The following is a 15,614-nucleotide window of genomic DNA, read 5'->3' as shown; positions in this document are numbered from 1 at the left end:
ACCAAGTGAGACATATTCATCTTTCCACAACTTAAGAAAATTCAAGAAACTTGGAGAAAGAAAGAAGGAACCATTCGGCCATGGCTTGGCTGAATTTGGTCCTTGAAAAGTTAGCCAAAAAAAAATAACTTCTTCTAGCTTTTCTACCATTTGGAAGGCCCTTATTAACATGGAGTAGTGATTGGAGCAAGCAATCCATTCATCTTTGCAATTCACAAATTCTAGCCGAGGGAGGAGTGAAGTGTAAAAGGTAAGGATTAATCTCCTCTTTCATGTGTTGTGGATGGTTTGTGTATGTTGTAGTATGTGTGTGAATGTGTTTATGAAATTATGGGTGTTGATGTTGAGCCGTGTGGTTGGGTGGTAGCCGTGTAGGTATATATGTGGTGTGGAGGAATGAACTAAGTTTATTTGGTATTCTTGGTTGTGATTGCATGGATTCTATGATGAAAATGAAGGTTAATGGTTCAAATTGAAGTTGTAGTAGTTTGTGGGTTGTTGTAGGAGCTAATGTGATCTTAATATAATTTCTTAGACTTACGTGAATAATGTTGTTAACGTGTGGATTGTTGGTGTAGTTCATGAATTTGGAAGAAAGAAATGTGTTGTTGTTGTTCTTATTACATTTGGAAGTTTCGGGTGGAGTGGTTTAATGGTTGGGTTGATTTGAATATTGTGCGGATTGTTTGAAATGTTTTTGAATCTTGTTTGAACGGTTTCGGATTATTACTTGAACATGTGAGCGTTGATGTTGGTTTGAATGTATGTAGTTGAATTGAATATAAATGGAATGTTGCCAAAGTATGTAGAAAAGAGTTGCTAACGTTAGAATGCGTTGTTAATTGATTGTTGGTGTTGCTAATATGATTGTTGGTATTGTTGTTGATGATTTGGCCGAGTTGAATTCTCGGGGTTGTTGAATTTATAGGGAAAATGCTGCCCAAATATCTGTAGATAAAGTGCTAGCCTGGAATTGAATTCCTACATGCCTATAGCTAATGTTTGGTATCAATGATGTTTTTGTAGATCTTGGGAAGCCCGAGACTTAGGTTTGGATTAGCTTAGGAAGCGGACGAGGTATGTAAAGCTTACCTTTCTTTCTTTTGGCATGTTTTAGTTGTAAGTAAGCTATGATACGAGCCTCGAGGTAACTCTATTCTTAAGATCCGAGCATGTCTACGATTCTTATTCACCTCTTGATGTTAGCATTCTTAATATAGTCGAACTATGGTTTTTATGTCTTTTGGATGATTGGATTTCAAAGGTTGCATAAAAAGTTTTGTTTCTAAAGGGTTCTATGTTGAAAAAGGTCCGCAACTTTCATAGACGGAACCGGATTGCTTTGAAACGTTCGTAGAAGATTCTATAATGAATAATGACTTTAATTTTCATGGGCGGGCCCGGATTAGTTTGATGCATATCCGTGGTCCCCGAGATTTTCCTTTGTATAGTCCTAACGACTTTTTTTTGAAAGAACTTAACATGATTACCGTTTTAACTCTCGAGCGTCGACTACTTACTTATCCATTGAGTCTGTAATGATGATTTATGTGCATATGGTTTCTCACTACCGCCTCGCTAGCGGCTATTACTTCTTTCACCGAGTCCCGGCCGGGGACACGTATTCGTGCAACTCCACCGCATTATTCACCCGTCCCCTCACTAGAGGGCGGGGCACGCACCACCGCGTCCCTCACTAGAGGGCCGGGGCACGTTATATGATATGATGATGGCTCTGCCCCACGTGGATGGGCCGAGTATGGTATACATGATGGAGAGACAGGATCTCCTTTACCGAGTCCCTCATTAGAGGGCCGGGACACGCTATTCACCGAGTCCCTCACTAGAGGGCCAGGTACGGTATATGTATATATATATATGATGGCATGATGATATGATGACATGATGATATGATGATTTTATTTATCGCGCCCCTCACTAGAGGGCCGGGGCACGTTATATATACATGATATGATGATTTTATCTACCGAGTCCCTCACTAGAGGGCCGGGACACGTTATGTATATGCATATGTATAACATGATATTGACATGCATGATTTATGTTTCAGAGGCAAGCCTTATTATTCTCTATACTCCCTATTTCAGTATGACCCTGTTTACTGTATTTCATGCTTTACATGCTCAGTACATATTTCGTACGACCCCCTTTCTTCGAGTCGCGTTTCATACCACGTGTGTGTATACAGATGAGTAGAAGATGTTCCAGCGGGATTGGCGAGCTCCATTTTCTCCTAGAGTGCTGCCGAGTCAGAATATCTGTGTTGTGCTATCTTGGGTTATGTTAGAGACTTTACAGACAGAGTCGAGTGTATGATATGTCGGCTTTGTAAGCGTCTCTGTAAGCCGTTGTGTCATTATGCATTTTGTTACAGATTTCATATGTTTACAGATTTTACCTGATTTGAGAAAGACGAATAGTATGTTGTTCTTGAAAAACTTTCTTTATACATTCCTTTCATGATTTAAGGACCCAGTGAGATTATGTGTATCACGAGGATCGGCGGGTTCACTCGGCCCCAAGTAAGGGTCGGGCGCCCATCATACCCTATCGTTGGGTGTGACAAATTGGTATCGCAGCGCTCGTCCTAGGGGTTGTTCCGCAAAGTCGTGTCAAGAGAGTCCCCGTTTATGCGTGAAGCGCGCCACATTTATAAACACAGTGGAGGCTACGGGGCATCTAGGGTGGTTACTCTTCTTTCACATCTGAGATCGTGCCATAGAGCCAAGTCATAGGGAATGAGATTTCTTCTACTAACCTTTGATTTCAGCAGAAGAATGGTATCGGCAGAAGGAAGTGACGAGCGATATTGGAAGTTACAAAGCACGCAGGTAAGCAAAGGTATGAAAGATATATGTCGGGTAAGATATTGAAGTAAGATTGAAATACAAGTTAAAGATTAAAAGGGAAAGTAAACAAGAAAGTGTAACAGGTGCAGTTTGAGTTGGGCATACGAGGTATGTTTATCCTTTTAAATGCTATCGTTGTTGATATCGTGGCCGGGAGCCGCGCGTCGTGATATGATATGATATGATATATATATATATACATATGTTGGCCCCGTGAGGCATTGTTGGTATTTCGCGTGCAGTTTTGAGAGATAGTAACAATTCAAGAGGAAACTCGCCAAAATTTTCCTAGAAATAAAGAGAGAATGAGATATAGGTTTGTAATATGTCTTTCAAGATCGTGCCAATAGTAATGATAAGATTTGACTAAGCTACGAGTACGACCGACATCGAGAAAGAAGTTAATTGCTGAATTGAGAAGAATAATAATTAGAAGGTCAATATCGATATGGTAAAAAGAATTTGGAGAGGGCTTGTAATCCTAAGAGATAATTCAGAAAAGGGCTGGTAAATCTTGATGGAGTGTTATTTATGGTACCGACTGAATTGATAAGAAGGGATGAATTATGACGAGCTTATAGTTAAAAGAAGTAATAGTATGATTAAGACAAGAGTACAGAGGAAAAGAGTTGTGATGGATATGAATGTATTGACAAGACAGCTTGTGAAATATTAAGGATAAAGTTGATTAGAAAGGGTAAAGGGTTAAGAAGTGTTATACTATGGGATTGATTACGAATAAGATATAATGGGAATATAATGAGGATTGTTATGACAATAAGTAAAGCCTAGTGAGAAAGTGGCCAAAGTTATGATGTGATCTATGTAGCTAGAATATGAAGGCAAGTGTGAAACGGAAAAGCGAGCTATAGAATGAATAAGGAAGGCTTATCGAGTTTTGTAGGGGAAGTTTGGAATAAGGGTTATATAATAACAGAAATGATAGCGAGTGTAGGAAAAGAAAGGGTGATTGGAAGAAGGAAATGTGAAAGACCCGGCTATAGAAAAGATGAGGAACGAGATAAAATGAGGGCAGAAACCCAAAGGCCGATAACCAAGTATTTATAAGTAACGGCGATCAAGGTGTGTCCATCATCATTGGGAACCTGGAAGTTTAAGACGGGAAATCGTCGTACCCACGGGTGAAAAGTGAATATCGAGAATTGAAAAAGGGCTAGAATAGTAATTGTGGAGTCAGAAGAGTAAGAGACCCTTCTAATTCGGAAGGAGATGTGTTATGAGAACATTTCGAAATCTGTTAAGACTTCAACTTACTCCAGATTATGTGACGAAGGTCATGCGGTGAGGTGGACGCCATCATACTAGCATTAAAGCTTCGTATTTCATCAGAGCTCCAAGGTTAAGCGTCTTTGCTGGAGTGAGAGAAATATTAGGATGGGTGACCCCGGGAAATGTTCGAAAGTTTTTTTATAAATTCGGTACATAAGAAGCAAATGAGCGCCAGAGTAGCCTAAGGGGAAGTTAGAGTGTGCAGAGTGGGCAGAAACCTTAAGGGGTCGCGTAGAACGGGGCGGATTAGACCGGTAAAGAGAAAGAAGGTGCATCACAGCTCTAGAATTAGGGTGAGTTTGCGTAGTGTTTGGGAATATTTTGTGAACGAGATGCTAGTAACTATGTGTATATAGAGGTGTGCATGTGATACCCCGTACATGGCTATATCAGAGGATATGCATATTCCGGCAACCAACGTTGCGGCATATTGGAGGCATTAATCGGACAGGGTAACGAAGCTCAAGTGAGGAAGAAAAAAAATATATATAAATGGCACGAATGTTACAAGGCAAGCTAATGCTGTTTTCACTACAGGTTAAGCTTGGAAAGTTCTAATACAATGATATTTGGAAAAGGAAGGAAGTGAGTAGATGAACGGCAAGGAGACCAGAATGTTGGAATAAAAGTGCCGTCTAATTGAGATTGGAAATATGGACATAGGGCAAAGTATAATCGGGTAATAGTATAAGTACACCCCTTTAAAGGGGGAAGCGGGTGCGAGAAAGAAGGAACCATTCGGCCATGGCTTGGCCGAATTTGGTCCTTGAAAAGTTAGCCAAAAAAAAATAACTTCTTCTAGCTTTTCTACCATTTGGAAGGCCCTTATTAACATGGAGTAGTAATTGGAGAAAGCAATCCATTCATCTTTGCAATTCATAAATTCTAGCCGAGGGAGGAGTGAAGTGGAAAAGGTAAGGATTAATCTCCTCTTTCATGTGTTGTGGATGGTTTGTGTATGTTGTAGTATGTGAAAATGAATGAAATTTATGAAATTATGGGTGTTGATGTTGAGCCGTGTGGTTGGGTGGTAGCCGTGTAGGTATGTGTGGTGTAGGAGTAATGAACTAAGTTTATTTGGTATTCTTGGTTGTTGTTGTTATGGATTCTATGATGAAAATGAAGGTTAATGGTTCAAATTGAAGTTGTAGTAGTTTGTGGGTTGTTTTAGGAGCTAATGTGATCTTAATATAATTTCTTGTATTTACGTGAATAATGTTGTTAACGTGTGGATTGTTGGTGTAGTTCATGAATTTGGAAGAAAGAAATGCGTTGTTGTTGTTCTTATTGCATTTGGAAGTTTCGGGTGGAGTGGTGTAATGGTTGGGTTGATTTGAATATTGTACGGATTGTTTGAAATGTTCTTGAATCTTGTTTGAATGGTTTTGGATTATTACTTGAACATGTGAGCGTTGATGTTGGTTTGAATGTATGTAGTTGAATTGAATATAAATGGAATGTTGCCAAAGTATGTAGAAAAGAGTTGCTAACATTAGAATGCGTTGTTAATTGATTGTTGGTGTTGTTGTTGATGATTTGGCCGAGTTGAATTCTCGGGGTTGTTGAATTTATAGGGGAAATGCTGCCCAAATTTCTGTAGATAAAGTGCTAGCCTGGAATTGAATTCCTACGTGCCTATAGCTAATGTTTGGTATCAATGATGCTGTTGTAGATCTTGGGAAGCCCGAGACTTAGGTTTGGATTAGCTTAGGAAGCGGACGAGGTATGTAAAGCTTACCTTTCTTTCTTTTGGCATGTCTTAGTTGTAAGTAAGCTATGATACGAGCCTCGAGGTAACTCTATTCTTAAGATCCGAGCATGTCTACGATTCTTATTCACCTCTTGATGTTAGCATTCTTAACATAGTCGAACTATGGTTTTATGTCTTTTTGGATGATTGGATTTCAAAGGTTGCATAAAAGTTTTGTTTCTAAAGGGTTCTATGTTGAAAAGGTCCGCAACTTTCATAGACACGGAACCGGATTGCTTTGAAACGTTCGTAGAAGATTCTATAACGAATAATGACTCTAACTTTCATGGGCGGGCCCGGATTAGTTTGATGCATATCCGTGGTCCCCGAGATTTTCCTTTGTATAGTCCTAACGACTTTTTTTTAAAGAACTTAACATGATTACCGTTTTAACTCTCGAGCGTCGACTACTTACTTATCCATTGAGTCTGTCATGATGATTTATGTGCATATGATTTCTCACTACTCTGCTCGTGCGAGCTGTTATCACTTCTTTCACTGAGTCCCGGGCCAGGACACGTATTCGTGCAACTCCACTGCATTATTCACCCGTCCCTCACTAGAGGGCCGGGGCACGTTATTCACCGCGTCCCTCACTAGAGGGCCGGGGCACGTTATATGATATGATGATGGCTCCGGCCCACGGTGATGGGCCGAGTATGGTATACATGATGGAGGGGATCTCTTTACCGAGTCCCTCGTTAGAGGGCCGGGACACGCTATTCACCGAATCCCTCACTAGGGGCCGTGTACGGTATATATATATATATATATATATATATATATATATATATATATATGCATGATGATACGATGATATGATGACATGATGATTTTATTTACCGCGCCCTCACTAGAGGGCCGGGCACGTTATATATACATGATATGATGATTTTATCTACCGAGTCCCTCACTGGAGGGCCGGGACACATTATTTATATGCATATGAACTACATGATATTGACATGCATGATTTATGTTTCAGAGGCAAGCCTTATGATTCTTTATACTCCTATTTCGCATGACCCACATCGTATTTCATGCTTTACATGCTCGCACATATTCCGCATCGACCCGCTCTTCGTGGGTCGCGTTTCAAGCCACGTGTGTGTATACAGATGAGTAGAAGATGTTCCGGCGGGATTGGCGAGCTCCATTTCCTCCGAGTCTTCCGAGTCGAATATCCGTGTTGTGGTATCTTGGGTTATGTTAGAGACTTTGCGGCGTACGCAGTCGAGTGTATGATATGTCGGCTTTGTAAGCGGCTCGTAAGTCGTTGTGTCATTATGCATTTTGTTACGTATTTCATGTGTTCTGATTTTACCCGATTTGAGAAAGATGAATAGTATGTTGTTCTTGAAAAACTTTCTTTATGCATTCCTTTCATGATTTAAGGGCCCAGTGAGATTATGTGTATCACGAGGATCAGTGGGTTCGCTCGGCCCTTAGTAAGGGTCGGGTGCCCATCATACCCTATCATGTTAGGGTGTGACACTTAATTCAGCAAGCAGTTGATAAGGTGAAAGTGATTAGAGAGAGCTTTCTAACAGCTCAGAGTCGACAGAAATCCTATGTGGATAATCGATGACGTAAGCTAGAGTTTGAGATAGGCGACTGGGTGTTCCTGAAAGTTTCGCTTATGAAGGGAGTGATGAGGTTTGGCAAGAAGGGTAAGTTGAGCCCTCGATATATTGGGCCACATAAGATCATACGGACAGTTGCATATGAGCTAGAGTTGCCTTCTGAGTTAGAGTCGGTATATCTAGTATTCCATGTATCTATGCTTCGTAAGTGTATCGGAGGTACTTCAAGAGTGGTACCAGTGGATGATATCCAGGTGACCGAGCAGTTATCATACGAGGAAGTTCCAGTGGCTATATTGGACCGCTAGGTCCGTCGGCTGCGGACTAAGGATGTAGCTTCAGTTAAAGTCTTGTAGAGGAATAAGAATGTTGAGGAAGTGACTTGGGAAGCGGAATAGGCAATGAAGACTGAGTACCCGCATTTGTTCCCAACAATACAGGAGGTTCAATCTGAGGCATCATCGCCCCCAGGTATTATTTCATTTCAGTTATCGTTATTGGTCTAGTCAGGCCATGGTATTGTGTGTAATAGTATATGGACCTGTGTGGCATTATTTTGAGTTGTTGCGTACAGGATGGATTAGTATAAGTATAGGGGAAACTCTGTCGAAATTTTTATAACCCTGGATTGTTTGAACATTCGAGGACGAATATTCCTAGGGAGGGGGGGAGAATGTTACACCCCTCATTTTCGTAGTGGCAGAACCCATGGTTTCCCAGTCGGGTATGCCCTTGGAATAGAGACTTGAGACTGAGTTTAGAGTAGAAAGTGCCTTACCCCGTGTACGAGGGTACCAACAGATATTCCTAGCAATTTATAGAGTTAGAAGTTGAATGAATCGAATCGACGCGATCTAAACTGAATCAGAAAAATTTGCAGAACACCAGTCATCGTCGATGGGTCGTCAACATGGTCGGCAGACCGTTGATGTACAGTGTCGATAGGATCCCGCAGCCTTGCATCTGCAGGCGCAGGTCGACGGAGCAAGTCGACAGACCGTCAACATGTCGACGGACCGTCGATGTGTGGCATCGACAGGATCCCGCAGCCTTGCATCTGCAGGTGCAGGTCAATGGAGCAAGCCGTCGACCCGCTTATCGAACCGTACCGTTATAGCCTTTTTGGCTTCCAAGTATAAATAGGTGGTTCACGACCCTATTTCATATTTTCCTCCTTTCCAAATCAGAAAAACGCTAATATATTATCTCCCAATATTTTTCATCATATTAGTGAAGATTTGACAAGACCCGAACCCCGTAAACCCGAGCTTGTGAAGAAGAAGGTTGTTTTTAGGGTTTCTTCAAGGTTGTGAAGCTTACGGAGTTAAAGTTGAAGTGATTCTTGGAATTTTGACCCCTCAAGGTATGTAAATGATTTCTACCCCTGTATTTCTACCCCAGTATTTGAGTTTTTATCAAGAGTTTTAGTGATCTAAGTAAAGAGAAGGTATTTGTAGGAATGGTAAGCTGATGAAGGATAAGATGGTGACTTGGGGTTATTCTAAGAGTTGATTGGGGATAAAATTGAGTATATAATTATATATATAAGTGTTGTTATTGTTGTTGTGGTTAATGTTGGATTAAATGGGAAGTTGAAGTGTTTTAAGCTTATAAGGAAAATATTGTCTACAAATCGTTAAGCTCTATATGCATCTAAAGGAGGTTAGTAAGTGAGGTAAATAGCCTAATTAAGCCCTATGTTATCTTGATTGTAGACTTGCAAGTTCGAGTGGTAGAAGTTGGACGATTGAGTATACTTCAAGATATGTTAAGGCCATTCTTTCCTTCTTTTGGCATGATCCTATGATATGATCCAACAAATGAGTAAGCGAGCTTCCATATTACTCTACTCTTAGAAGTATTAGAAGTACTTCAGTCTTTGATGTTCATGTACCCCGTTTACGAGTGATCCTTTACGTTCATGGGTCTAGTCTTTTGTAGTCGGCTGTGCATGATTATTTCATGCATTACATTCATTATATATTTATGTACATTGACCTTGTGACCGAAGGCATTATATACGCAAATATTAGATATATGTAAAGTATGAGAAGAGATATAGGCGTTATATACGCACTACCACTATGATGATTATATTGATTATGACCGCAGAAGAGCCGATATGATATGATGAGATGCCAAAGAGGCTTTACAGGCGTTATATACGCACATATATCAGGCGTTATGTACACAGACATATATAGATGCACGACCATCATTGATAGGTATGAGTATGCATATTATGTGCCCACAGAGGCATTGTCAGTTATACAGATTTAGGCAGATACTAGTTCATACAAGTACATGCAGTTAGTCATTTCAGTTTATGAGTTCAGATCTTATCCATGATTCTTATGTATATATGTTGTTCTTATGCCTTACATACTCGATACATTATCATCTTGACTCCCGATTGCTCGGGAAATTGCGTTCATGCCGCGGTACGGGAAAACGGATAGGTGGTCCGACTTAGTAGGTGTTATACCCCATATATTTATACGTCGGTGTATTAGCAAGCAAATCGACTCGAGTTAAAGCGAGAATCATTTTCGGACACGAAATAGAAATCTTTAAATTTCAATTTTAATTAGAACATAATGGTTTATAAATTTTAATTAGAGTAGAAATGTCATTGGAGAATAGGAAATTAGTTAACCATGATTAAATTATTAAGTGGGGATTAGTTGCTAATTAAGATTAATTAAGTAACTAGTTAATTATTAAAGTGGGCCCCACCCGTTTTTGGTTTAAAAAAAAAATAACAAACAAACACAATTGATGAGTCATGGGGGAGGGACACGTGTCCAAGGAAGGGGCACCATATAAATATATATGGAAATGACGAAGTTGAATTGTCACAATTCATTTGCAAATTGATCAATTCAAAGAACAAAAAAAAAAAAAAAAAAAAAAAAAGAGAGCGGCCATAGGTACACCTGCTAGTCCATGACTTGCCATGGCTGTTGGGAAAAAAATATTGGGTTCCTTGTTTTGATTAATTTTCAAGTGTAGTACAAATTCAAGGAGGTGGTAGCAACATTGGATTTTAAGTTGGAGAAGAAGAAATTGCGAAATTGGAGGAATTAAGAGTAGAATTTCCTCCGATTAAATTAAGGTAAGATTTTCTCATTTTATGGTATAATTGTATTAATGGTGTTATAACGGAAGGATTAAAATTGGATTGGATGAAATTGGAAGTAAGAAATTGCATGAAATCGTTGATATTAGGAGTTGTAGTTGTTATATAGAATTGTTGAGTTGAAAAGATTCAAAGTATGGTTTATGTTCACATGTTGTTGTTCGTGTTTTTGTCGTGTCATCGTTGATATGGCTTCTAAATTCGAAGGAAAGAAGCGCATAATGTGTTGTATATAAAGCGTATGTTCGTCCGTTTGGCGTAAGATCTTAAATGTTAGTGATTTGGATTGGAAAAGGATTAAGAAAGGTTATTGGATTGTTTGAGATGTTTATGAGTTGGATTGTAAAGATCTGGTATGAATATTTCTATTATGGTCATTGTTGGTATTTCCGTGTTAACGGGGAGAATGGAAACTCGGGTTAGACGAATATATAGGGGAAATCTTGCCGATTTTCGTTAAGCCTAACTAATGGATAGTCCTAAACGAGGATGTATAACTTAAAGAATAAGTTCTATAGGCGATTGGTTACGGAATTACGAACTAGAAAGTATAGTTACTAACGATAACGTTACTCTTATGTTAAATAGGCTAAAAAGAGCGACAAAGCGAATGGTTTTGCGATTAGTCGTCAACAGGTATGTAAAGCTTACCCTTTCTTTCTTTCGGCATGTCCTAGATGTAAGTATGATACGATATGAACCTTGGGGTAACTCTATTCATAAGTTCTGAGCATGTTTTATGATTCTTATTCACTTCTTGATGTTAGAACTCTCAGGACAGTCGAGCTATTGCCCTCGAGTCTTTTTGTTAGAACCCGTATTTTTGTACATGGGAACAATCCGGATTTAATTATGATAAATTAAGGACAAAACTATTTCGGGATACAAAGTCGGGATTTTTGACCTTTGATTTTATTTTGAGATATAAGTTGTGCATGAATTTATTGGTATGGAACAATTAGGAAAATTTGGGACCAAAAGTGATAAAAATTGGAATATGAAAATCATCCACAATTCCATGTTGGCCGTGTATAGTGGGAGAGGGACCCCACACAATTTTGTGTCATCTTTTAAGTGATCCAACTCATTAATGTGGGCCAAGGTAACTGTATACTCCATTTACGGGATAAAAGATGACCACTTAGTCTTCCATTCATTCACCACACACTTAACACTTAGAGAAAAAAATAAAGTTGAAGACTCCCTCCATTGAAGCTCTCGGCCAGCAGCTCCAATTATCAACCCCCATTTTTAGCTCTTCCAAAATTATTCCATTGATGTAAACCCACTATATTGGGGTCCCTAAGTAGTGTGGAAGCATCGTTGGAGCGATCAACCTATTATTTTTTATCTTTTGGAAACCCTAGGCTATTGAAAAGTTGAAGAAGAAAGGTAAGTTTTGATCTTGTTTTTGTGTTATGAAGGTTATATTCATGTTGTAGTATCTTATAATGGAGGAAAATCATGAAATATGGAATGTTGGAGATGAGTTGGGTTTGTGGTGCTTGAGCATGTGTGTGTGTGTGTGTGTGGTGTGATATTGAATTGATGAATTAATGCTTAGTTAGTTTATTATGATCATTGTAAGGTGAAGAACAATTGGGAATCATCCATATATGTGTATGTGTAGTGTTGATTGAAATGGGTCACATTATATGACAATGAACGAATGAATGTCGCTTAATGCTTTAGTCGTCGTCGCTATGAATTCTAGGTTGGAAATGAATGGTTATTGACTCAAAATGATGTTGTTAATGTTGCGGACTGTTTTTGGAGGTTATTTTATGTTTAATGTATTTGGTATATTGATGAGATAGCATTGTTAGAATGTAAATTGTGGATCAAACCATGATTTGGAAATGAAGAAAACGTTAGAGGAAATTTGTCTCGGTTAGGGGCTGTTTCGGGTAGCTTGGGAAAATTTATGGATTGTTGGAAATGTTGTATGAATTGCTTAGAATGTCTTGAAATATTGTTGGTAGGGGTTTGGGTTAGTATGTGAATGTATAAGCGTCGATTTTGGCTTGAAGGTAAGTCGTCGAATTGAATTTATGTAAGTTGTTGAATAATGGAAAAGAAAGCTATTGTTGTTGTATTGCTTTAGGATTGGTTGTTGATGTTGCTAGGTTGGTTATTGTTGTTGTTGTTGATTGATATGGCCGAGTCAAATTCTCGGGGTGGCTTTATTTACGGGGGAAATCTTTGCCCAAATTTCTGTAGAATTAAGGGCGAATTTGGAAATTGAGGCCTAAAAGTCATTAGCTAATGTTTGGCATTTTATGGCATGTTTGTAGATCGTGGGCAGCCCGAATCATAGGTTGGATTAGCTTAAATTGTAATTCCCTTCAAGGTGAGATATGACGCTTATGCTTATTCTATAATATGATCGGGGTTCACGACCTTATGTCACCCTTGGAAACATAGGTATAGTTGCCCTTACGTTCAAGTGAATGTGTTGATGATATGTATATGCATATGTAACTAAGGATGCTAAAGTAGGATAGAACGATAACAAGTCCATGACAATAAATGTATGAAATGTATGATATACATGATGATGTGATTCCACCGCGCCTAATTGGCCGGGCATGTCACGTCCATTACGGCGGGCTGCTATGATTCCACCGCACGAAAGGGCGGGACATGATCACCACTAGTGGGCTGCATGGGATGGTTACCCGGACGCGGGTAACGATGTGATGATGTATGAACGATGTGATGATGTATGACTGATGTGATGATGTATGATTGATGTATGATTGATGTGATGATGCTTGCATGTTATGATGATGTATATGATATACTTATGCATGATGTATGTACATGAAACTGGTTCATATGTGTTATAGCCCGTACTTCGCACGTTCGGATATTTCGAGGCGGTCGTAGAATGTTGGGAAGAAAGACTATTTTCCAAGTGATGTTAGTGCATAAGTTGGTTACGAATATTATTTATGAATATTGTTGGACGGAAATATTGAGAAAGGCTAGGGGCAAGAAGAGAAATTCGCAAAATGGGCGTGGAAATAATGCGGAAGGTCAGGGACAAAATGGTAATATTGAGAAAAGTCGAGGGGTAAAACGGGAATTTCACATAAGTTTCTTGAATGCTCCAAGAGGGCCATATTGGCCATGTGATTAAAAAGAAAAAGGAAAGAATGAAAAAAAAAAGATGACAAAATAAGTCATCTTTCCATGGAAATTTAAAGAAATTTCTAGAGAGGGGCATGTGCCCCTCACATGCTTATGGGATATATATATAAATATAGGAGAGGTAGCATTTCATTCAAGAGAAATAAGAACCAAAAAAAAAAAGAAGAGAAAGAAGAGGAAGGGCAAGAGTATTCGGCCAAGGGGAGCAATTTTGCCCCCTTGGAATCTTGTTCCAAAAATTAGTTTCTTCATGTATTCCTACTAATTCAAGGGCCCTCTACAACGTGGTATAGTTGTTTCGGAAGATAGGGCATTCGTTTCATCGTTTCATTACCTTGGTTAGGTGAAGAAGTTGAAGGAAAAAGGGTAAGGTTTAATCCTTTCTTATGTGTTGTGAATGCTTGGTATATATTGTAGTATGGAGAAATGAATGAAAAACATGGAATCTTGTTAATTGAAGTGTAGCCGTGCATGCATAGTGGTTGGTCGTGTATGTAGAAAAATGGATTAAGTGTATGTAGCATGTTAGTTGTTGTTGTAGTGTAAAAAAAAAAAAAAGGGATGAAATTCATGAAATGTATGCATGTTGAAGGTGGTCGTGAGTGGGCTGCCATGGTGTAGAAAAAAATGAATTAATGTTAGTTAGTATTCTAGTTGTTGTTATGATGGATTCTAGGTGATAAAAATGAAAGTTTGGTGATTAAAATGGGAGTTGTAGTGGTTATGGGCTGATTTGGAACATAACATGATTTGAATATGCTTTCTTGTATTGATGGAAATAATAATATAAACGTACGGAATTGTTGACAAAGTATGGGAATTTGGAATAAAGAAAGATATTGTCGTTGTTCTTATGAAAACGGGTGGTTTCGGGTTTTATGGCGTATTGTTTGGAATGTTCTTAAATTGTGTTTGAATGACCTTAGATTGGTATTTGAACTTGAGGGCGTTGGTATTGAAACGATCGTATGTAGTTTACTTGTGTGTAAATGGAATGTTGTATGTAAGATGGTTGGTATTGTTGTTGATATTGTGGCCGAGTTCCATTCTCGGGTTGTTCTTTGTTAAATTGGGCCGAGCCATATTCTCGGGATGGCACATTTACGGGGGAAATCGCCAAAATTTCTGTAGACAAATGTGAATTCAAGATTGAACTTAAAAGACTCTAATCAAATTTGGGTAAATGTGACCAATTTGTAGATTTTGGTGGATTTGCAACTTGAATTTGGAGAAATTTGAAGGAGTGGCAAGAGGTATGTAAGACTTCACTTTCCTTCTTTGGCATGTCCTAGATATAGTAGGCTTGAACACGGGCCTCGGGGACAATTCCTTTATCCGAGATTGAAAATAACTACTATATGAAATTGAATTAGAACTTGCGCGAAATGTTGGAAAAACTTCCTAAGCATCGAGAACCTATACAAATAGGACCCGAATACCCTAAGAACCTCACAAGTGACGTCATGAATTGTAATATACGTAAAGCGATATGCCGCCTCATTAGACTCGAGGTGGGTCCACTATTTCGAATTCTCTCTTCTTGACCCATTTGACCTATTTTCATTCTATAGCTAAGGAAACTTTTGGATATTATTTCCGACTACTAAATAAGAATTATTTTAACTAAACCCCTAACCCCAATGCATGATTTTTCCTCACTAAAAGTTTACAAGTGTTTTCCAAAATACTCTTCTTCTCCAAAAACTAAGTTTTATAATATTGCAAGCCTTAATGATTCTATGATGAAGGGTTCCAAGTCTATGATTCCAGTGCCGAGACGAGAACGTTAAACTATTTCTTGAATCCTCGGCTCTACTCATGAATAGTGT

The sequence above is a fragment of the Lycium ferocissimum genome, chromosome 12 (assembly GCF_029784015.1).
Source record: "Lycium ferocissimum isolate CSIRO_LF1 chromosome 12, AGI_CSIRO_Lferr_CH_V1, whole genome shotgun sequence".
In the NCBI taxonomy this organism is placed as follows: domain Eukaryota; kingdom Viridiplantae; phylum Streptophyta; class Magnoliopsida; order Solanales; family Solanaceae; genus Lycium; species Lycium ferocissimum.
The sequence above is the reverse complement of the archived record's forward strand: the minus strand, read 5'-3'. Positions refer to the sequence as shown.